The sequence below is a fragment of the Benincasa hispida genome, chromosome 6 (genome assembly GCF_009727055.1).
Source record: "Benincasa hispida cultivar B227 chromosome 6, ASM972705v1, whole genome shotgun sequence".
Taxonomy (NCBI): Eukaryota; Viridiplantae; Streptophyta; class Magnoliopsida; order Cucurbitales; family Cucurbitaceae; genus Benincasa; species Benincasa hispida.
The window spans coordinates 22,600,145-22,623,386 of NC_052354.1; the positions used below are offsets into that span (position 1 = coordinate 22,600,145).

Genomic DNA, 23,242 nt, shown 5'->3' on the forward strand with positions numbered 1-23,242 from the left:
AACACAAAAAATGGTACCCTAGAGTAATTAATTACTCAACCTTATATTTCTGCAATAAAAATAATATATAATAGCTTATCCATATATGACAATGAGAGTTTGAAAGAGAGCAAAAAGGAGGGATGCAATAAACAAATTTCATAGTTCTGAAAAATAACTAAAGTTTTCAGCGAGGAGACAGGCATTTGTGTTGGAGTCATCTCCACCAATTACAACAAGGCCATCCAGATCAAGCTTCTAAGCAGTTTCTTCAGCTTGCTTAAACTGAAAATAGAACCGAACTGTCAATTAATGCCTTGACTACAACTAAGACGTCTCAAAATGAAAATTCTGGGAAGAAAGAGTTTCACCTGATCTGGAGTTTCAATCTTATCTCTCCCACTGCATATCATATAAAAACCACCCTGATAAAAGAAAAATGCATTTAAATCAAGAATTGCATTCAAATGGCAATCACTTCGCATCAAGACTGCACATATTCACACTAACAATTCTAACAAGAGAAAGCTTTCTATCCCTTCAAGAAAATTAACCTGATTGCGATATGAGTAGATAAATTGTGCAGTCAGTTCTACATATTTACCATAAAAGTTAAGTTTTGGGTTGGGCTGATATTATAAGCCTTTGGGCTTAAAAATGGCAGTTTCATTATTTTTTCATTTTAATTTTGCAGGTCCATTGTCTGGAACGTATCGCAGTCGTGCCCTTCAAGTGTCCAACCGGGGCGTGCCAGAAATTAAAAAATAAAATAAAATAAGGCGTGTCGGACACATGTCGGCGACGTGTCAGGACGTGGCAGTGTCGAACACATGTCCGACACAGACACTTGGCCACCTTAGGAGTGTCAGTGCTTTATAGATAAATAAAGGGAGTGGGGTTGGGAAGAGGGTGTCAAATTTTGTGGAATTTCATTTGGTAAATTTAGGAGAGACTACTAGCCCTCCCATAAGGCTAGGTTGTCATGTTACTTTTATTATATACTATAGCATATTTCCATATTTAAGTGTTCTTGAATTTTCTCGTTCTTAAGAGGTCTAATTAAGAAGTATCCTAATAAATTGGTATCAATGCTCGTTCTTTCTTGGGAGTACTGTTTTTTTCTTTCTTTTTTTCTTTTGGACAATGGGAGAACAAGAACCATAGACATGAAGCGAGTGCCTAAAACGAAATGCTAATCACAAATGTGATATGACGGATAGAGGAGAAACTCCATGGACATGGGAGCAACTGCAAAATTGGGTTGCAGATTCTAAGCGCATAACGACAAAGAGAAAAGTTCGGGAGGAGTAATTGCGAGAAACTTAAAGAGCAAAAATGGAATGAGAATTTCAAGTTTGTAAACAAATCTACAATTGACAATCATTCTAAGATTGCTAATGTCTCAAACCTGAAGAACTCTTTATGGTTCAATCGAAGATGGAAACCAAATGGGGAAGATGAAGAAGTCGAGGAGGAAAGACAAAAAAAAAAACCTACCCAAAAGAAAAAGGTCGAGACAAGCAAAGAAAACTCACCGATGGACGTAAGGTCATGTTGAGGTGTGCGATAGCCTAAGCATCTTACGGTTAAGATGAAAGCTAATGGCGTGAAGAAGGGCATTGGCAAAGTGTTGGCCGAGAAGACGATGCCATGCGCTAGCCGAGCCTCACGTTGAGGTTAAGTGGGCAAGAACGCGCGCATGGGCGAGGATGCCTTAAGTGATGCGGCTTGTGCGTGCGTTGGTGTGCAATGGTCGGGCAAGGATGTGTGTAAAGTAGGGCATGTGATGAATTTGAGACTAGGCCATCGGTGAGCGAGAAAGGGCACTGAGGCGTGCACTGGCTGAGAGGTGTATGTGTCCAAGTGAAGCCATGCTTTGGTAAGAGTTAGGAAGCTATACGTTGGTGATTAGGGGAAGCTTTTAGCTTAATCACCAATTGTATTGATCAGTTGTCGAGATTAGAAGGTTTAATGTTGACTTAGTGGGATAGGTGGCAGCCTAAGTGTAATTAAGGTCATGCATCTCTTTGTCTAAAAGGAAAGGCTCAGTTCAAGAACTTGGTTTGGACAATTCTCTTGTGCTAAAGGGATGATTCTAGAGCCATTTGAAGGCTTGAGAAGTGTAGATGAAGCTCTAAGGTTTCTGGAAGGAAATTCTTAGGAATTCAACTTGAAATCAGAAGATTTCCTCAAGAGGTCAAGCCCTCGGGTGATTCTGAGCAGGGTGTGAAGATTGAAAAATTCTGAACAGATCCTAAAGAATTTGAACCTCAAATTTTAAGGTAAGTAAGTTAAGATATTTTTAAACAAGTTTGTAGAAGGAAATTTCTTGAAATAATGTTTGAAAAAATAAGTAAATTCAGCTTGAAGTTGAATTTGGATTTTTGGGTTGAATAAGTATGCAGCTGCAACCGTTGAGCACGCAGGCAACTCAACAGGGTAGGATGCAGATGCGCACAAAGGCAGGTTGGCGCAAGGCGTTGGATGGGTTTGTATGCTAGGTTGCACATAAGGAGAGTACAAGTGTGCGCGCGAGGCGCTGCATGCAAAGGTTGAGTATACATTGAGGCGCAAAATTGCGTTAAAAGACAAAATTTACTCCTCGTGCTTAGAAATGTGTCTTCGTTTGCTATCCTCTCCATCAACGTGAGTATAAACGTTCTCATCCACCCTCCCACAAGTATTTTATTTCGATAAATGTCACCTTTCAAGAGGATCAACCCTTCTTTTCTATTAGTCATTTTCAGGGGGAGAGCTCTAATGAAGAGACTAATTGGCCCCCGTCTTCGATCTTTTCTGATTCCCTTCCTGATCCTATCTTGAATATTACCGACACTGTCTCTATCTTACCTACCAAACAGTCCATGGATAACATACTATAGGAAAAATCTCAAGAAGGAAATCGTGCAACTTATTGTTTCTTTGGTAACGGTCTATGAGTCCGACCCAACATTAGCTCAAGGTACTCATACTATAACCTCGATATTTGTGTTGAGAATGATAGTGATGCTCATACTCCTGTCTTTGATAATATTGGTATTTGTGCTAAAAAGATGTGTACTGTGGGAGAAACTAGCAAAACTAATGATAGTAGTAATGATTGTACTAAGTACCCAATGTGGAGTAATCTGTCATATGGTAACCTTTCACAAGAGTTCAGAGCTCTTACTACGAGTCTATATATGGTAACGATACCAAATAATTTACATGCAACAATGGAAATCCTCGAGTGAAAAACTACAGTTATGGAAGAAATGAGGGCTCTTGAGAAAAACAATACTTGGGATCATCTGTCTCTTCCTAAAGAGCATAAGACAGTTGGATGCAAACAGGTGTTCACCATAAAGTATAAGTCTGATGGGACACTTGACAGGTATAAGGTCAGGCCAGTTGTTAAAGAATTTACTCAGACCATTGGAATAGATTACTCTAAGACTTTTTCTCCGGTTGCAAAACTAAACACATTTCGGCGTGGTTGCGAACAAAGACTGGCCTCTCCATCAGCTAGATGTGAAAAATGCATTTCTCAATGATGAGTTAGAAGAGGAAGTCTACATGAGTCCTCCAGGTTTTGAAGCTCAGTTTGATCACGAAGTGTGTAAACTAAGAAAGTCATTATACGGATTAAAATAGTCTCCAAGAGCGTGGTTCGACAAGTTTACTACCTTCGTTAATCTCAAGGTTATACTCAGGGATACTCTGATCACACTCTGTTTACAAAAAGGTCAGTGTCAGGAAAGAGTGTCGTACTCATCGTATAGGTGGATGATATTGTGTTATCCCGTTGATGCTACTGAGATTGACATACTGAAAAAGAAAATAACTGAGGAGTTTAAGATTAAAGACCTCAGGGAGATTTAAGTACTTTCTTGGGACGAAAGTAGCACGATCAAATGAGGGAATTTCAGTCTCTCAACGGAAATATACACTTGACTTGCTAAAAGAGACAAGTATAACTGGATGTAAAGTTGATAACCCCGTAGAAGTCAATACCAAGCTTGGCGACTCTATTAACTTTCCTGTTAATAAAGAAAGATATCAATGTTTAGTAGGGAAACTAATTTACCTATCCCATACTAGACCAGACATATCCTACGTCGTCAGTGTGGTAAGCCAGTTTATGCAAGCACTATGAAGAGCATATGAAGGTTGTTGAACGCATCCTAAGATATTTAAAAACTACTCCCGGTAAGGGTTTGATGTTCAAGAAAACTGACAAACTAAGTATTGAGGCTTCTACTGACGCTGACAGGGCAGGCTTTATTGTAGACAGAAAGTCAACATTTGGGTACTGTACCTTTTTGTGGGGAAATCTTGTCACTTGGAGAAGTAAGAAACAAAGGGTGGTCGCTAGAAGCGGTGTTGAAGAAAAATACATGGCTATGAGTCTGAGAATATGTGAAGAAATCTGGTTAAAGAAAGTTCTGTCAAATCTGTGTCAGGATTGGGATCAACTGATGAAGCTCTAATGTGACAACAAAGCTGCAACAAGTATAGCAAATAATCTGGTTCAAGATGATAGAACCAAACACGTTGAAATCGATACACTTCATCAAAGAAAGATTGGACAGTGACAGTATCTACATTCAATACATCTCTTTCGGTCAACAGGTCACAGACATCTTCACAGAAAAAAAGGACTTCAAAGACAGAGGCTTGATTTTTGTGTCAGCAAGTTAGGTCTTATTAAAATCTATGCCCCAACTTGAGAGGGAGTGTTGAAAATAAAAAAGAACTTCACTTTTGAACCCTAAGGGCGTTTCATCTTGCCCTAGTCTGTATTAGGGTTTCCTACATCTCTATTTATATTTGTGCCCTGTTCTGTATGAAACATAGAAAATAATAATAAAAAGAGTGATTGTATCGTGGTTTTTTCTCCCTGTTCTAGGATTTTCCACGTAAAACGTTGTGTTCTTCTCTTCTCTTTGTTTCATCAAATAGGGACCTTCCCCCCCTCTTCTATCAAACACTTTATTCATTCTAATAAAAGATTCATAATCTTGATTCTTGGAGATAATTCTCCTTTTATCTCCTTTAGGCTACATCAATTTGGTACCAGAGCATCCGTCTGGGCCAGCATTGACTGCCGCCAGTGGAACTCCAAGAAACTCTTGGTGACGTAGATCACAAGAGGGAGCTTTGTGAGTTGTCCTCGTTGTCGAACAACTAATATCTAATTAGGGGGAACCCTTGAAATTCAAAGAAAGAAGAAACCGAAGATTTATCAAGATTTCAAGAGAATGGACTATTATCGATCATCGAAGACGTCTAAGAAAAAAAAAATCAGCAGTTGGTATAGGCAAGAAAATAAAATTTACTTCCAAAAACAATGTTAGAATTCTGACTCAAGTGATTGAAAAGATGAATTTCAACATACTAATTTTGCCCATGCTCGATTTTTCTCAAAGCACTTATCATTATCCACATTGGAAATTTAATTCTAGTGATTCTAGTGACTCCAATGATGTTTCTAAGGAAATTTGGGGTGGGATAAGAAGGCAACAATATCGAAAAAGGTCCAAAGATCCAATCAAACTCATTTTTCAAGATATCAACGTAAAGATTGGGAGTTAGATGAATTAAAGAATCATCAAGAATCATCAAGAATGGATTTTTACAGCCCAAAAAAAATGTTCAAGACTCAAAATTACTCTTTTGGTTCTCAAACACGATCAAGAAAGGTTGATTCAAGAGAATCAATGGATGAGTCCTATACCCATCATGAGATTAAAACATATTAAAGAATCCAACAAAATGACTACTTAGATCCTATAGCATTGGAGGAAATGAAGAAAACAATAAAAGAAATCCAACGTTCATTGGGGAAAATGACTCAACATATTGATCAACTATCAATTCATTTCCAAGAGTTCAAGAATGGATGAGAACTCCAACAGTGTAACCCAAAGCATAGCAATAAGTTGAATCAAAGTTCGTGGGTAAACCACGCATTCCTTCGTACCTATAAGTCAAAAGAAGAAATAAACAGAGACAACACACAGAGCACTAACCAGCAAAGTACATTCTTTTTCGTATCATCTCGTGGCCATTCGCTCGTACCATTCGTAAGTTTACATCAATTAACTGTAAGCCTAACCCATCACTTGATTGGCCATTTTCTTTATGAGTTCATAATGGAAGTCTAGATACTTGGTACCCCCTAATTATCAAATATGAATCTAAAAGATCTTAATGCATTTACCAACATGCATGTTTTCGAGATCTCAACTTATTTGCCTACCACCCAAGTGCTAAATATAATGTGTGTTATCACTAAATTATTAAACAGGAGTGTTTAACTAAAACAGCAAAAGTTCAAGCACGAATAGAATAAGTATCCAAAGAAATGTGACTGCCCCTTGAATTGGCCGCCCATTATATGCACCTTCTTGCCTTCTCTTTTCCAACTCAGTTTCATGGAAAGACATGTATAAGACAAAAAGAAGAAACAATTACCTGGACATTGTCGTGTGGATCTCTTTCAAGCAACGATTGTTATTGGATTGCTTGTGAGAAAAATTCAAAAAGGTGATGAGATTGAGTAGTAAGTTTCTTTTCCCATAACCTATCCTCATCTATAATATTTCTTTTTCCATAACCTATCCTCATCTATAATATTTTTTTTCCATACCTATCCTCATCTATAATATCATGGGCAAGAATTTCATTGAGTTCCGAAATAAGCTGCTGCACCTGTAGAAAGCGGGTTATAAATGATATCAGTTCAAGAATGACATATTGATCCCGAGAATCTTGGGTTTAGTGCATAGTGAGCATACATCCAAAAGAAATAAACACAATTAGTTACAATAACAAGAGAAATACCTCCGGAATGAAGTCAATCAGACCCTCGGGAATAAGTACAACACCATAATTAATAACCAAGTTCAAAACGTTTACTAATTACATCAACAATGTAGTCTGTAACGTTTTTCAAGCTAAGGTTCTTGGCCGCAACCTGCAAAACACATTGTAATTCGATGTACCCTATAAACTAAAGCTCTATTAATAAATGAGTCAACATTCAAAACACAATATTTTTTGTGTGGAAATTTCTTCGCCTGTATACATTCAAAACCAATAAATCTCCATGAGTCAACTACAACTAGGTGATAGAGAACAAATTTTTCAAAGCTGACAAAAAGAGGCATCCGATATCATTTAGGCAATTGAATATGATATGGGATATCAATACTTAGTTCCATTGCACCATATTAAAAGTTTCAACCTAATTCCATGAATCGTTTGTTTATCACAAATTTTCATCTTTACCCTTAAGTTTTGTTTGATATTTATCATTCCATGTAAAAATGCAAGAAGATGAAATTTTGAAACAAGATATATTAACTGACTCAACAATTTCAATTTTCATGGTTACATGAGAATATCTGTTGCAGATATTATTAGTTATTACTGAGACAAAATCTAGTCCTCAAAGAGAATAAACAACCCTACGGTTGCATGTAGAGGTAAATGCCCTTCTTGACAAAGATTTCTATCTGGTAAAGCATGTTTATAAATGTCCTGCTTGACTAAGGTTTCTATCTTAAGTAGTTTAAATAAAGCAGCTACCTTTTCTCCAATAATAGTAATATTTGGATGAGTTTGCAAAGCACACTCCAGTGTGATGTGAGAGCAGCACGACCCATAAGCCGTCCAACTATGGATGTACACTGTTAATGTCATATGATAATACACTTGAAACTTGAGTGAGAAACAAAAAGGTATCAACATCACAACAATGGAAAAGTACAATCTCACATTAGGTAGATCAAATAGAGAAGGTTAATAAAATTGAGCAGAGAGAAGTGCTCTGTTTTTTACAGATGAAGCAACGAGATGGGCTTTATTATTGATATTATTTATTTATTTATAAATATACATTTTTAAAAAAGTGGACATATCTGAACTCGAAATACTGGTAACATCAATAATTGAGTTATTGTGAACATGTCAGCACATCATAACTATTTTTAGTTTCAATTTCATTAAGCAAAATGCTTACAGTGATAATATTTTCCTATAGATCGAGCATCAACCATCACATTACCAATCATTTCTGAATATATCTACATAAATGCGACATTCCATTTTTTCCTTGAATTCTTGAAGAAACTACTTCAACTTTGCAACAGTCACCAAAGGTGAGTCCAAACGAAATATAAATTCTAAAGCAGTTAAAAAGAGAAATGAGTACCTTGCAAGCAGAATCAAATCCAAAACTTGTGGGGACCTCTTTGCATTTGAGATCACCATCAATAGTTTTTGGACAACCAATTACTCGGGTTTTCAAATTCTTACTACTAATTTGAAAACAATAGAAAGAAGGGGAATATAGATAACAGAGTCTTGCACACAAAAAAATGGTATCCTAGAGTAATTAATTACTCAACCTTATATTTCTGCAATAAAAATAATATATAATAGCTTATCCATATACGACAATGAGAGTGTGAAAGAGAGAGCAAAAAGGAGGGACGCAATAAACAAATTTCATAGTTCTGAAAAATACCTAAAGTTTTCAGCGAGGAGACAGACATTTATGTTGGAATCATCTCCACCAATTACAACAAGGCCATCCAGATCAAGCTTCTGAGCGGTTTCTTCAACTTGCTTAAATTGAAAATAGAACCGAACTGTCAATTAATGCCTTGACTTACAACTAAGACGTCTCAAAATGAAAATTCTGGGAAGAAAGAGTTTCACCTGATCTGGAGTTTCAATCTTATCCCTCCCACTGCATATCATATCAAAACCACCCTGATAAAAGAAAAATGCATTTAAATCAAGAATTGCATTCAAATGGTAATCACTTCGCATCAAGACTGCACATATTCACACTAACAATTCTAACAAGAGAAAGCTTTCTATCCCTTCAAGAAAATTAACCTAATTGCGATATGGGTAGATAAATTGTGCAGTCAGTTCTACATATTTACCATAAAAGCTAAGTTTTGGGTTGGGCTGATATTATAAGCCTATGGGCTTAAAAATGGCAATTTCATTGTTTTTTCATTTTAATTTTGCAGGTCCATTGTCTTGAACGTGTCGTAGTCGTGCTCTTCAAGTGTCCAGCCGTGTCGGGGCGTGCTAGAAATTAAAAATACAATAATAAAATAAGGCGTGTCGAACACATGTTGGTGACGTGTCAGGACGTGGCAGTGTCGGACACATGTCTGACACCGACACTTGACCACTTTAGGAGTGTTAGTACTTTATATCAGTGGGGTTGGGAAGAGGGTGTCAAATTTTGTGGAATTTCATTTGGTAAAGTTGGGAGAGACTAGCCCTCTCGTAAGGCTAGGTTGTCATGTTACTTTTATTATATACTATAGCATATTTCCATATTTGAGTGTTCTTGAATTTTCTCGTTCTTAAGAGCTCTAATTAGGAAGTATCCTAATAAATTGGTATCAATGCTCGTTATTTCTTGGGAGTACTATTTTTTTCTTTCTTTTTTTCTTTTGGGCAATGGGAGAACGAGAACCATGGACATGAAGCGAGTGCCTAAAACGAACTGCTAATCGCAAATGTGATATGACGGATAGAGGAGAAACTCCTGGACGTGGGAGCAACTGCAAAATTGGGTTGCAGATCGTAAGCGCATAACGACAAAGAGAAAAGTTCGGGAGGAGTAATTGCGAGAAACTTAAAGAGCAAAAATGGAATGGGAATTTCAAGTTTGTAAACAAATCTACAATTGACAATCATTCTAAGATTGCTAATGTCTCAGACCTGTGGAACTCTTTATGGTTCAGTCGACGATGGAAACCAAACGGGGAAGATGAAGAAGTCGAGGAGGAAAGAGAAAAAGAAAACCTACCCATAAGAAAAAGGTTGAGATAAGCAAAGAAAACTCACCGATGGACGTAAGGTCGAGGAGGCAAAGTGACAAGCGAAATAAAAACGTTCGAATGATGAAAAAGGAAAAAAGTTGGAGATGCAAGGAATGAAAAAAGGAGAAAAATACCAATGGAAAAGGTGGTGTCAGACAAATGACAACTCGATTGAAGAAGCCGAATGTGTCAAAAGTCTCCAATGATTGGACGAAGAAAATATTGCTTCTCAAAGTTGTAGTGGAAGGTTGCGTTGGGTTTTGGTAAAATAGTAGAAGTGCAGTCATCCCACATCAGAAAAGCTCAAAAAAGTCATGGACTCCAAGCATTATAAAAGGAATCTATGTCTTTGGTTTCAAGTCATCTCAGTTAGAAACATTTTAAGCTTAGGTGTGCTAAGTCTAGTTAAATTCCCTTTTGCATTCTCTAGTTAAAAAGTGGGAAAAAGGGTATGAGTAGTCAAAAGCTTTGAGAGAGTGATGTTATAATTGGGTCGAGGAGAGAATTATTCTGAGAATTTAAAAAATTTTCGCATAATTAATCTCTTTGATGGGCTGTTGTTTTCCGTTGAGTTGGAGTTTTCATGTTAATTATTGTGTTTCCAATTTCATTGTTTTCTTTCAATTTTTTAGTTATTTTTCTGCTTGTTCATGCAATAGAAGTGGAAGGTTTTTCCTAATAGGCTGACCACGATGGAGAGAAAAGACACCGATAGCTCATTGGTTAGGGTGGCAGAGAGACTGGCGGATCAAAAAATGACAACTGACAAAACCATTGGTGGGCAAAGTCGGTGGGAGGACGAGGAGGTTGGATGTGCTGAAATTTGAAGAGGAGGGCAAGTTGTAGTGGATGGAAAAAAAGGCTTGGGGAAAGGGCGGACTTGCATGAAAAAGACGGGAAAACAAATGGTTGCCCATGTGAAATGTCAAAAGGTGTCGGCCAACCTGATAACTTGTAGAAATACAAGTTATTACTTAGAATAATGATGATAGATAAGAAGAATATGCGTCAATCTTCTTAAGAATTCATGTTATTAAACTTGTGCTGAAGCATCTCAAAAACACCTACTTACCGCATATCATGTTATGTTGCACCAAAGTGTCTATTTTGCAGACTGATCGTAGGACTTACGTCGCATGTGCGAAACCCCTACCTGACGAACAAACAATTAATCGCATGCCTCAGGATCTCAGAGGCAATACTAGCAGATCTTCTTGCAAGTATTTAGAATATTGACCACGATAGCAATGCTGACATTCTCACCTACCACGTTAGACGATAACGACTTATCAGAGTGGGAATCCCACCAATAGTCAGTGCATGGCTCTATAAATAGAGCCTTGACGCCATGAAGAAGGGATGGACTTTTATACCCAAAGATTGAGATTTGCACGAGAAAAAAATTCCACCTCCATATTTCACCCCGATTCTACATCGAAGCTTCGCCGAAGCAAGAGTCTAAAAGGGCTTTCTGCATTCATCCAACCATTATATCACTAGCAGCCTCAACATTCATCTGTGGGAAGCAAGAGATTACTAACAATTGCCCTTCACCTTATCTCTTTATCTTTTTAGTTGTTGTATTGCATTTTGTTTAAGAGATTGTTCATTTGTGTATTCAACAACTATATTTCTATTTTAATATCATCATGTTCACTTTCATCATCTTATCTATCCTCACTTTCACTTTATCTCTCGTCATAAGTAACTAATTCTAATGGGGTAAGGGTGAAGATTAATATCATGATCTAAGTAGAATCTGTGGAAGTTATTTTGTTTGCTTAATATATGAGTATTAAAATGATTGCCTATACTCACTCATTGAATCAAGTAGCTATGACTAACTACCTAAGAAGGAAAGTAGTTGTGGATCTCATTAAGCAAAGCAAGAAATATTTGTCAACCCCGAAGCTTATTTTCCCTACTTGTGTATGTTAATACTAGGTTGTAGGGAAAGCTTGAGGATGCTAAGGAAGGAAAGAAAAATGATTTCAACTGTTGATTACTAAGGGCTCTCGGGTGCTAAGTGAAAGAGTAAGAAGGCTTGGTTAAGGAGAGAAATTTTGACCAAGTGTTGAAGGTCATGATGCATTGACGGTCATGCTGAGGTGTGCGACAGCCTAAGCATCTTAAGATTAAAATGAAAGCTAGTGGCGTGAAGAAGGGCATTGGCAAAGTGTTGGCCGAGAAGACGATGCCATGCGCCGAGCATGGGCTATGCGCTAGCCGAGCCTCACGTTGAGGTTATGTGGGCAGGGACGCGCGCATGGACGAGGATGCCTTAAGCGATGCGGCTTGTGTGTGCGCTGGTGTGCAATGGTCGGGCAAGGATGCGTGTAAAGTAGGGCCATGCGATGATCTTGAGACTAGGCATCGGGTGCGAGAAAGGGCGCTAAGGCATGCACTGGCTGAGAGGTTTATGCATCCTAGAAAAGCCATGCGTTGGTAAGAGTTAGTAAGCTATGCGTTGGTGATTAGGGTAAGCTTTCAGCTTAATCACCGATTGTAGTGACCAGTTGTCGAGATTAGAAAGTTTAATGTTGACTTAGTGGGATAGGTGGCAGCCTAAGTGTAATTAAGGTCATGCATCTCTTAATCTAAAAGGGAAGCCTCAGTTCAAGAACTTGGTTTGGACAATTCTCTCGTGCTAAAGGGGTGATTCAAGAGCCATTTGAAGGCTTGAGGAGTAAGCTCTGAGGTTGCTGGAAGGAAATTCTTAAGAATTCGACTTGAAATCAGAAGATTTCCTCAAGAGGTCAAGCCCTCGGGTGATTCTGGGCAGGGTGTGAAGATTAAAAAATTCTAACCAGATCCTAAAGAATTTGAAGCTCAAATTTTAAGGTAAGTAAGTTAAGACATTTTTAAACAAGTTTTCCCGAAATAATGTCTGGAAAAATAAGTAAATTCAGCTTGAAGTTGAATTTTGATTTTTGGGTTGAATAAGCATGCAGCTGCAACCGTTGAGCACGCAAGCAACTCAACCGGGCAAGCTGCAGATCCGCGCAAAGGCAGGTTGACGCAAGGCGTTGCATGGGTGTGTACGCTAGGTTGCGCACAAGGGTTGTACAAGTGTGTGCGCGAGGCGCTGCATGCAAAGGTTGAGCCTGCATTGAGGCGCGCAATTGCATTAAAAGACAATTTACTCCTCGTGCTTAGAAATGTGTCTTTGTTAGCTATCCTCTCCATCAGCGTGGGTATAAGTGTTCTCATCCACCCTCCCACAAGTATTTTATTTCGATAGATGTCACCTTTCTTGAGGATCAACCCTTCTTTCTTATTAGTCATCATCAGGGGGAGAGCTCTAATGAAGAGACTAATTGGTCCGCGTCTTCGATCTTTTCTGATTCCCTTCCTAATCCTATCTTGAATATTACTGACACTGTCTCTGTCTTACCTACAAAACAGGTCCATGGATAACATACTATAGGAAGAATCTCAAGAAGGAAATTGTGCCACCTATTGTTTCTCCGGTAACGGTCTATGAGTCCGACCTAACATTAGCTCAAGGTACTCATACTTCTGTCTCTAATAACCTCGATATTTGTGTTAAGAGTGATAGTGATGCTCATACTCCTATCTCTGAAAATATTGGTATGTGCTAAAAATGATATGTGTACTGTGGGAGAAAATGGGCAAAACTAATGACAGTAGTAATGATTGTACCAAGAAAGTTGTGGCTGATATGGCTGGGAATAAACGAGTTGAAGCAACTATTCCAGGTAGTGATATTGTTACAGGTGAGGTGAGTTAGTGGGAAAGGCACTAAAGGATGTGATAAACAAATAAGTGGCAATCATAAGGAGTTGGCCAAGTAAGAAACATTAAGGTTCTACAAGATGAAAGTGAAGCTCAAAAATCTCAAACAAGCTCAATTGAAACTCGTGGTGAAAATCATTGTAAGAACTTTCCAAGTCAATCCAATCATGAGGCAATCATTATGCCTCAAGGACCAATGACAAGATCTAGAGCTAAAAGACTTGAAGAGGGATTAAATGCTTGCTTCCAAGCTAAATTTCTAGCTCATCATGAAGAGTTGCAACCGTTCAAGCTCCAAGAGTCACTTGGGCACCCAAAAGTACTAATGAATCTGGAAATTCAGATTCATCCCCGTGTTTAATGCTTGATGTATTAATTTATTTCAATGTATTTACATTTATTAAGATTCATGTATGTACTTAAAGAGTTTTTGTTGAACCTAGTCAATTAGGTGAAAAGTTATGTCCTTTCAAGTTATCTTTTCAATTAGTATTAAATACATATGTAGTTTGGTCATTGGAACACACTTGAAATTGAATGAAATTTCATTAGAGTTTTTGTCCCTCAAGCTTTATGCTTTATCTTTGTATTCTTGTGTTTAGAATGCATGTATTAGAACTTTCAATCTAGTTTGATCAATTAGATTGTGGAGAGTTCGAAATCTTGAAGTTAGGAACAAGTTCTCCTTTCTTCTTGATTATCGATCAATCTTCCAAGCCAAATCTGTTTAGGTTTCTTGGGGTTGCTTACTAAATAGCTAATTGTGGTTATTCTTATTATCGTTGTGGGGCTTCACCTAAAATAAAAAGGGTTCTCATACGTGTGATCAGAGTGTCCCTGAGTATAACCTTGAGATTTAACGAAGGTAGTAAACCTGTCAAACCACGCCCTTGGAAACTATTTTAATCTGTATGAGGACCCTCTCTTTATTCTAGGTGAAGCCTCACAACGATAATAAGAATAACCCCAATTAACTATTTAGTAAGCAATCCCAAGAAAGTTAAACAGATTTGGCTTGGAAGATTGATCGATGATCAAGAAGAAATGAGAACTTGTTCCTAACTTCAAGATTTCGAACTCTCTACAATCTAATTGATCAAACTAGATTGAAAGTTCTAATAGATGCATTCTAAACACAAGAACACAAAGAAAAAACATAAAGCTTGAGACACCAAAACTCCAATGAAATTTCATTCAATCTCAAGTGTGTTCCAATGACCAAACTACATAGGTATTTAGACTAATTGAAAAGACAACTTGAAAGGACACAAATTTTCACGTAATTGACTAGGTTCAACAAAAACTTTTCAACTACATACATGAACCTTAATAAATGTAAATACATTGAAAGAAATTAATACATCAAGCATTAAACACGGGGATGAATCTGAATTACCAGATTTATTAGGACTTTTCGGTGCCTCAGTGACTCTTGGAGCTTGAAGGGTTGCAACTCTTCATGATGGGCTGAAAATTTAGCTTGGAAGCAAGCATTTGATCCCTCTTCAAGTCTTTTAGCTCTAGCTCTTGTCATTGGTCCTTGAGGCATAATGATTGCCTCATGATTGGATTGACTTGAAAAGTTTTTACAATGATTTTCACCACAAGCTTCAATTGAGCTTCACTTTCATCTTGTAGAACCTCAATATATCTTACTTGACCAACTCCTTATAATTGCCACTTATTTGCTTATCAGGATGAACTCTACAGCTAGAGACTAAGTGTGGAATTTCTAATGGAGGGTCAGATAGAGTAAAAGGTGGAGATGCCTCCTTTGATCTTCATATTGCCTTAAGGAAAGGAATCAGGTCTTGCACTAAATACCCAATGTGGAGTAATCTGTCGTATGGTAACCTTTCACCAGAGTTCAGAGCTCTTACTACGAGTCTATATACAGTAACGATACCAAATAATTTAAAAGTAGCAATGGAAATCCCTGAGTGAAAAACTACAGTTATGGAAGAAATGAGGGCTCTTGAGAAAAACAATACTTGGGATCGTCTGTCTCTTCCTAAAGAGCATAAGACAGTTGGATGCAAATAGGTATTCACCATAAAGTATAAGTCTGATGGGACACTTGACAGGTTTGGCCAGGCTAGTTGCTAAAAGATTTACTCAGACCTTTGGAATAGATTATTCTAAGACTTTTTCTCCGGTTGCAAAACTAAACACAGTTCGGCGTGGTTGTGAACAAAGACTGGCCTCTCCATCAGCTAGATGTGAAAAATGCATTTCTCAATGATGAGTTAGAAGAGGAAGTCTACATGAGTCCTCTAGGTTTTGAAGCTCAATTTGATCACGAAGTGTGTAAACTAAGAAAGTCATTATACGGATTAAAATAGTCTCCAAGGGCGTGGTTCGACAAGTTTACTACCTTCGTTAAATCTCAAGGTTATACTCAGGGACACTCTGATCACACTCTGTTTACAAAAAGGTCAGTGTCAGGAAAGAGTGTCGTACTCATTGTATAGGTGGATGATATTATGTTATCCCGATGATGCTCTTGAGATTGACAGACTGAAAAAGAAAATGGCTGAGGAGTTTGAGATTAAAGACCTCGGAAGATTCAAGTACTTTCTTGGAACGAAAATAGCACGATCAAATGAGGGAATTTCAGTCTCTCAACGGAAGTATACACTTGACTTGCTAAAAGAGACAGGTATAATTGGATGCAAAGTTGATAACTCCGTAGAAGTCAATACCAAGCTTGGGGACTCTATTAACTTCCCTGTTAATAAAGAAACATATCAATGTTTAGTAGGGAAACTAATTTACCTATCCCATACTAGGCCAGACATATCCTACGTCGTCAGTGTGGTCAACCAGTTTATGCAAGCACGTTATGAAGAGCATATGAAGGCTGTTGAACGCATCCTAAGATATTTAAAAACTACTCCCAGTAAGGGTTTGATGTTCAAGAAAACCGACAAACGAGGTATTGAGGCTTATACTGACGCTGACTGGGCGGGCTCTATTGTAGACAGAAAGTCAACATTTGGGTATTGTACCTTTTTGTGGGGAAATCTTGTCACTTGGAGAAGTAAGAAACAAAGGGTGGTCGCTGGAAGCGGTGTTGAAGCATAATACATGGCTATGAGTCTGGGAATATGTCAAGAAATCTGGTTAAAGAAAGTTCTGTCAAATCTGTGTCAGGATTGTGATCAACTGATGAAGCTCTACTATGACAACAAAGCTGCAATAAGTATAGCAAATAATCTGGTTCAAGATGATACAACCAAACACGTTGAAATCGAACAACTAACATCTAATTAGGGGGAACCCTTGAAATTCCAAGAAAGAAAGAAGAAATCGAAGATTTATCATGATTTTGCAAGAATGGACTATTATCGATCAAAGAAGATGTCCAAGAAAAAAATCAGTAGTTGGTATAGGCAAGAAAATCAAATTTCCTTCCACAAACAATGCTGGAATTATGACTCAAGTGATTCAAAAGAAGAATTCCAACATACTAATTTTGCCAATGCTCGATTTTCTCAAAACACCTATCATTATCTACATTAGAAATTTGATTCTAGTGATTCTAGTGACTCTAATGATGTTTTTAAGGCAATTTGGGGTGGGATAGGAAGGCAACAATATCAAAAAAGGTCCAAAGATCCAATCAAACCCATTTTTCAAGATATCAACGTAAAGATTGGGAGCTAGATGAATTAAAGAATCATCATGAATGGATTTTTACAACCCAAGAAAAATGTTCAAGACTCAAAATTACTCTTTTGGTTATGAAACACGATCAAGAAAGGTTGATTCAAAAGAATCAATGGATGAGTCCTATACCCATCATGAGATTAAAACATATTAAAGAATCTAACAAAATGACTACTTAGATCCTGTAGCATTGGAGGAAATAAAGAAAACAATAAAAGAAATCCAACGTTCATTGGGGAAAATGACTCAACATATTGTTCGACTATCAATTCATTTGCAAGAGTTCAAGAATGGATGAGAGCTCCAACAGTGTAACCCAAAGCATAGCAATAAGTTGAATCAAAGTTCGTGGGTAAAACCACACATTCCTTCGAACATATAAGTCAAAAGAAGAAATAAACAGAGACAACACACAGAGCACTAACCAGCAAAGTACAATTTTTTTCGTATCATCTCGTGGCCATTCGCTCGTACCATTCGTAAGTTTACATTTGAAAGTCAATTAACTGTAAGCCTAACCCATCACTTGATTGGCCATTTTCTTTATGAGTTCATAATGGAAGTCTAGATATTTGGTACCCCCTCCTAATTATCAAATATGAATCTAAAAGATCTTAATGCTTGGTACCCCCTCCTAATTATCAAATATGAATCTAAAAGATCTTAATGCATTTACCAACATGCATGTTTTCGAGATCTCAACTTATTTGCCTACTACCCAAGTGCTAAATATAATGTGTGTTATCACTAAATTATTAAACAGGAGTGTTTAACTAAAACAGCAAAAGTTCAAGCACGAATAGAATAAGTACCCAAAGAAATGTGACTGCCCCTTGAATTGGCCACCCATTATATGCACCTTCTCGCCTTCTCTTTTCCAACTCAGTTTCATGGAAAGACATGTATAAAACAAAAAGAAAAAACAATTACCTGGACATTGCCGTGTGGATCTCTTTCAAGCAACAATTGTTCTTGAATTGCTTGTGGGAAAAATTCAAAAAGGTGATGAGATTGAGTAGTAAGTTTCTTTTTCCATAACCTATCCTCATCTATAATTTTTTTTTCCATAACCTATCCTCATCTATAATATCATGGGCAAGAATTTCATTGAGTTCCAAAATAAGTTGCTGCACCTGTAGAAAGCGGGTTATAAATGATATCAGTTCAAGAATGACATATTGATCCCAAGAATCTAGGGTTTAGTGGATAGAGAGCATACACCAAAAGAAATAAACACAATTAGTTACAATAACAAGAAAAATACCTCCGAAATGAAGTCAATCAGACCCTCAGGAATAAGTACAACACCATAATTAATAACAAAGTTCAGAACGTTTACTAATTACATCGCTAATGTAGTCTGTAACGTTTTTCAAGCTAAGCTTCTTAGTCGCAACCTGCAAAACACATTGTAAATTCGATGTATCCTATAAACTAAAACTCTATTAATAAATGAGTCAACATTTAAAACACATTATTTTTTGTCTGAAAATTTTTTCGCTTGCATACATTCAAAACCAATAAATCTCCATGAGTCAACTACAACTAGGTGGTAGAGAACAAATTTTTCAAAGCTATCAAAAAGAGGCATCCGATATCACTTAAGGCAATTGAATATGATATGGGATGTAATACTTAGTTCTATTGCACCATATTAAAAGTTTCAACCTAATTCCATGAATCCTTTATTTATCACAAATTTTCATCTTTACCCTTAATTTTTGTTTGATATTTACCATTCCATGTAGAAATGCAAGATGAAATACTGAAATAGGATATATTAACTGACTCAACAATTTCAATTTTCATGGTTACATGAGAGTATCTGTTGCAGAGATTATTAGTTATTACTGAGACAAAATCTAGTCCTCAAAGAGAATAAACAACCCTAGGATTGCATGTGGAGGTAAATGCCCTTCTTGACAAAGATTTCTATCTAGTAAAGCATGTGGAGATATATGTCCTCCTTGACAAAGGTTTCTATCTTAAGTAGTTTAAATAAAGCAGCTACCTTTTCTCCAATAATAGTAATATTTGGATGAGTTTGCAACGCACACTCCAGTGTGATGTGAGAAGCAGCATGACCCATAAGCCGTCCAACGTGGATATATGTACACTGTTAATGTCATATGATAATAAACTTGAAACTTGAGTGAGAAACAAAAAAGGTATCAACATTGACAAAGAAAAAGTACAATCTCACATTAGGTAGATCAAATAGAGAAGGTTAATAAAATTGAGCAGAGAGAAGTGCTCTATTTTCTACCGATGAAGCAACGAGATGGGCTTTATTATTGATATTATTTATTTATTTATAAATATATATTTTTTTTAAAATTGGACATATATGAACTTGAAATACTAGAAACGTTAAGAATTCAGTTATTATGAACATGTCAGCACATCATAATTATTTTTAGTTTCAATTTCATTAAGCAAAATGCTTACAGTGGTAATATTTTCCTGTAGATCGGCATCAACCATCACATTACCAATCATTTCTGAATATATCTGCATAAACATCAGCAGAGCCTATTAAGAGTCTCATCTCATGAATGCAACATTCCATTTTTTCCTTAAATTCTTGAAAAACTACTTCAACTTTGCAACAGTCAACCAAGTTGAGTCAAACGAAATATGAATTCTAAAGCAACTACTTCAACTTTGCATTTTTTCCTTAAATTCTTGAAGAAACTACTTCAACTTTGCAACAGTCACCAAAGTTGAGTCCAAACGAAATATGAATTCTAAAGCAGTTACAAAGAGAAATGAGTACCTTGCAAGTAGAATCAAATCCAAAAAATGAGCCTATTTGAGATCACATCAATAGTTGTTGTGGGCAACCAACACTCGGGTTTTCAAATTCTTACTCCTAATTTGAAAACAACAGAAAGAAGAGGAATATAGATAACAACGTCTTGCACACAAAAAAAAAAGGTACTCTAGAGTAATTAATTAGGCTTATATTCTTGCAATAAAAATAACATATAATAGCTCATCCATATATGACAATGAGAGTGTGAAAAAGAGAGAGCAAAAAGGAGGACGCAATAAACAAATTTCATTGTTCTGAAAAATCCTAAAGTTTTCAGCGAGGAGACAGGCATTTGTGTTGGAATCATCTCCACCAATTACTTAAAGTTTAGACTGCTCATTAGATTTTATGGTCACCAATAATCTCCAAGCAGGAGCAAAACCCGTCTTTGAAATGATGAAACCTACTTGAATCTCTAACAATAATTTCCCATTCAACAATCTATGAGATCACCTTGATTGCAGCATGACAGTCTGTACAAGCTCTTAAGTTTTTCATTACCATGATTGGCGACCCATCTGGTGTGTTGAGTAGAGCAAACGCAATCGCTAAACGTTCACTGTGGTATTTAAGAGACTCAATTTAAATAACCTCATCCAACATTGTGAAGGGCACAATTGAGTCTGGCTTATATCCTTTCTTCTCATTTCCTTCCCAATGCATCAATCTTCCTCAAAATCTTCTTCATCTGGGATGGGATTTATCGTTTGCAGAGAATACGTGAGTCTAATGGTTGATTTCAACCCAACTATAGGCTGGGACCTTTCTAACCCCTCGGTCCATCATTGCCTTCTTGACCTTTGCAACATTGTCCACTGACCAGCTACTGCATAAATATTAGACATGTTGATATAAGGAGCAGCATCTCGAAAATTTTCCATATTAAAAAGCTGATCTGCTGCTTTCTTGGCCAATTCATGATTCTTATGAATTTTGCATGAGTTTAATACTGAAGACCACATAATCTTATCAGGCTCAAACGGCATTTTAACTTTTCAGCTTCATCAAATCTTCCATTTCGCACAATACATCAACCATTGATGTATAATGTTCTCTCTTAGAGTGACTTCATAAATTTGAGTCATGGAGTTGAAGTGTAAAGAGAGTTCTTCAACAAAACCACAGTGACTGCAAGCTGACAAGAACGCTGAGAACTAACAGAATCTGCTTATAGCCTGACTGAATCATTGCTGAAATGAATGAGCGTGCCTTCAACATTCCCATTCTGTGCATAAGCTGAGATTAAAGCATTCCACGAGACAAGGTTCCTCTCAGGCATCTCTCCAAAAGATTTTATCGCATCTGTCATGCAACCACATTTTGCATATGTATCTAGCAACGCGCTTCCAGAATATACATTGGACAACCCTGATCGAATTAGCAATGAATGCAGTTGCCTGCCCAAACAAATTGAAGCCAGATTTGCACATGCTCTTCAGGATACTAGCAAAGCTTGCTTGATCAGCAGGCACACCAGTTCTTCGCATGTCATTGAATACCTTTATTCCTTCTTCTTGCTTTTCCCTTCTGAACGTAGGCTGAGATCATTGCAGTCCATGGCACTGTACTTTTGGACGCAATATTATCAAATTCTTCTGAGCTTTCCTCATCTCTATCACATTTGCATACATGTCAACCAAATCTTTCTACCACATTTAAAATTTGCTCCAACTGCAATTGCCTGACAATGTATTTGCCAACCCATTCTCAAATTAAGACTATTTGTAGCTACACTCAATAGTGTTGCAAAAGGGAATTGCCTCCAGTCAAATCTAGTAAACTGTAATTTCCTGAAAAGATCAAACGATTCTTTGAATTGCCCATTCCAAGATAGCTTGTAATGACTATTATATATATGATATTCCATCCAACTCTGCATCTCATAAAAAAGCTTCCGTGCTCATCCACTTGGTCCTGCTTTGAGTAGAAATCTAGTAATGCATTTCCACACAAACACGTTCCAAACGAAGTTTGGCTTGAGAACAAGACCGTGAACTGTTGTCCAAACTTTGTGTCATCTAGACCAACAGCAGCACATAGGAGGGCTACAAACGTAAAATTTGAAGGCTTTATTCCACTATATGCAGTTCAAAGGAGAGCTTTATTGCTTCTTCACTCAATCCCTCATATGAGTAACCTGTCATTAATGCAATTGAAGGTTATGTGTCTTTGCTTAACATCTGCTTGAAGAGCTGACTAGCTAAACAAAAGCAATGGGTTTGTGCAATAAGCATCAACCAACGAGTTGCAAACCATGAGATTGTACTCATATCCAAGTTTAACGAGCATGGGTATGGAATTTGAACAATCACATTCTGAGTTTCCAGTTCCCACAGCCTAATAAACAAAGTCACTAGAGTCATATAATTGATTCTATCCTCCTCTTCTCATATCAGCATAAAGCTTTAAAGCTTCTTTAGATTGATTAGATTGCAAATACAAATCAAATTTCCATGACACTGCCGTACGTTCCACCGTGCATCAACACAACTCTCTAGCTTAGACAATTTCCCAAACTTAGGTAACCAGAAATCATCATGTTGACAGATCATTTCTTGCAAGGCATTTGATCAAACACCTGATGTGCGTGAAAAAGATCTCCTCTCTTGAGAAAATCCGTTGACCTGGAAGTTTGAGCGGCAAATATTTGCATTGAAGCCAGTTTTAACAATGTGGGCATCAATAAAATGATTACCATTCAAGGATGGCTTTGGAGCTGGAGAGTTTCTTAGAACAAGGTTTTGAACTAAAGTCGCTCCATATGGCTTCATAGAAATTCAATCACCATTTAGCCACAGAATTGAATACCACGTATGTATGTCTAACACCAGCTAACGAGTTTGCCTTAGCATTGAACAGTGTACCTCATACAATCAACCCGAATTTAGAAAAGCTACATACAACAAGAAAACTAATGGGTAATCTTAAATCCATCATTAACGACTTACCTGCTCTTCAGAACTACAACCCAGAAGGAATATTGCAACTGCAAGGGGGTAAGGAAATGATTTTCAACTCTGAAGATGTCTTACATGTTGAGACAGCCATTCGTTACATTTGGAGAAGTGTATTGAATGATTAATGATGGCGTCTTCTTCTGAAGTATTGGCGTCTTCAGAGCATTTCGAAGTGAAAAAACTTGATTCAAAAGTAGAATGGAAGTGAAGGGAATAAGATTGAGCTTCGT

The 23,242-nt window shown here is 37.2% G+C and overlaps 1 long non-coding RNA gene and 2 pseudogenes across 1 annotated transcript; all 3 read right to left on the reverse strand.

Moving 5' to 3' along the window:
* Window positions 1-44: 44 nt before the first annotated feature.
* On the reverse strand, window positions 45-18,311 carry LOC120079346 (annotated as a pseudogene).
* A 332-nt stretch (window positions 18,312-18,643) lies between these two features.
* LOC120079347 lies at window positions 18,644-20,104 on the reverse strand. The gene is made up of 3 exons (XR_005482216.1): window positions 20,017-20,104; window positions 19,689-19,751; window positions 18,644-19,356 (listed from the first exon to the last, which is right to left on the reverse strand). It is a non-coding gene; the product is annotated as an uncharacterized LOC120079347 (long non-coding RNA).
* A 219-nt stretch (window positions 20,105-20,323) lies between these two features.
* On the reverse strand, window positions 20,324-23,030 carry LOC120079343 (annotated as a pseudogene).
* Between the last annotated feature and the right edge of the window lie 212 nt (window positions 23,031-23,242).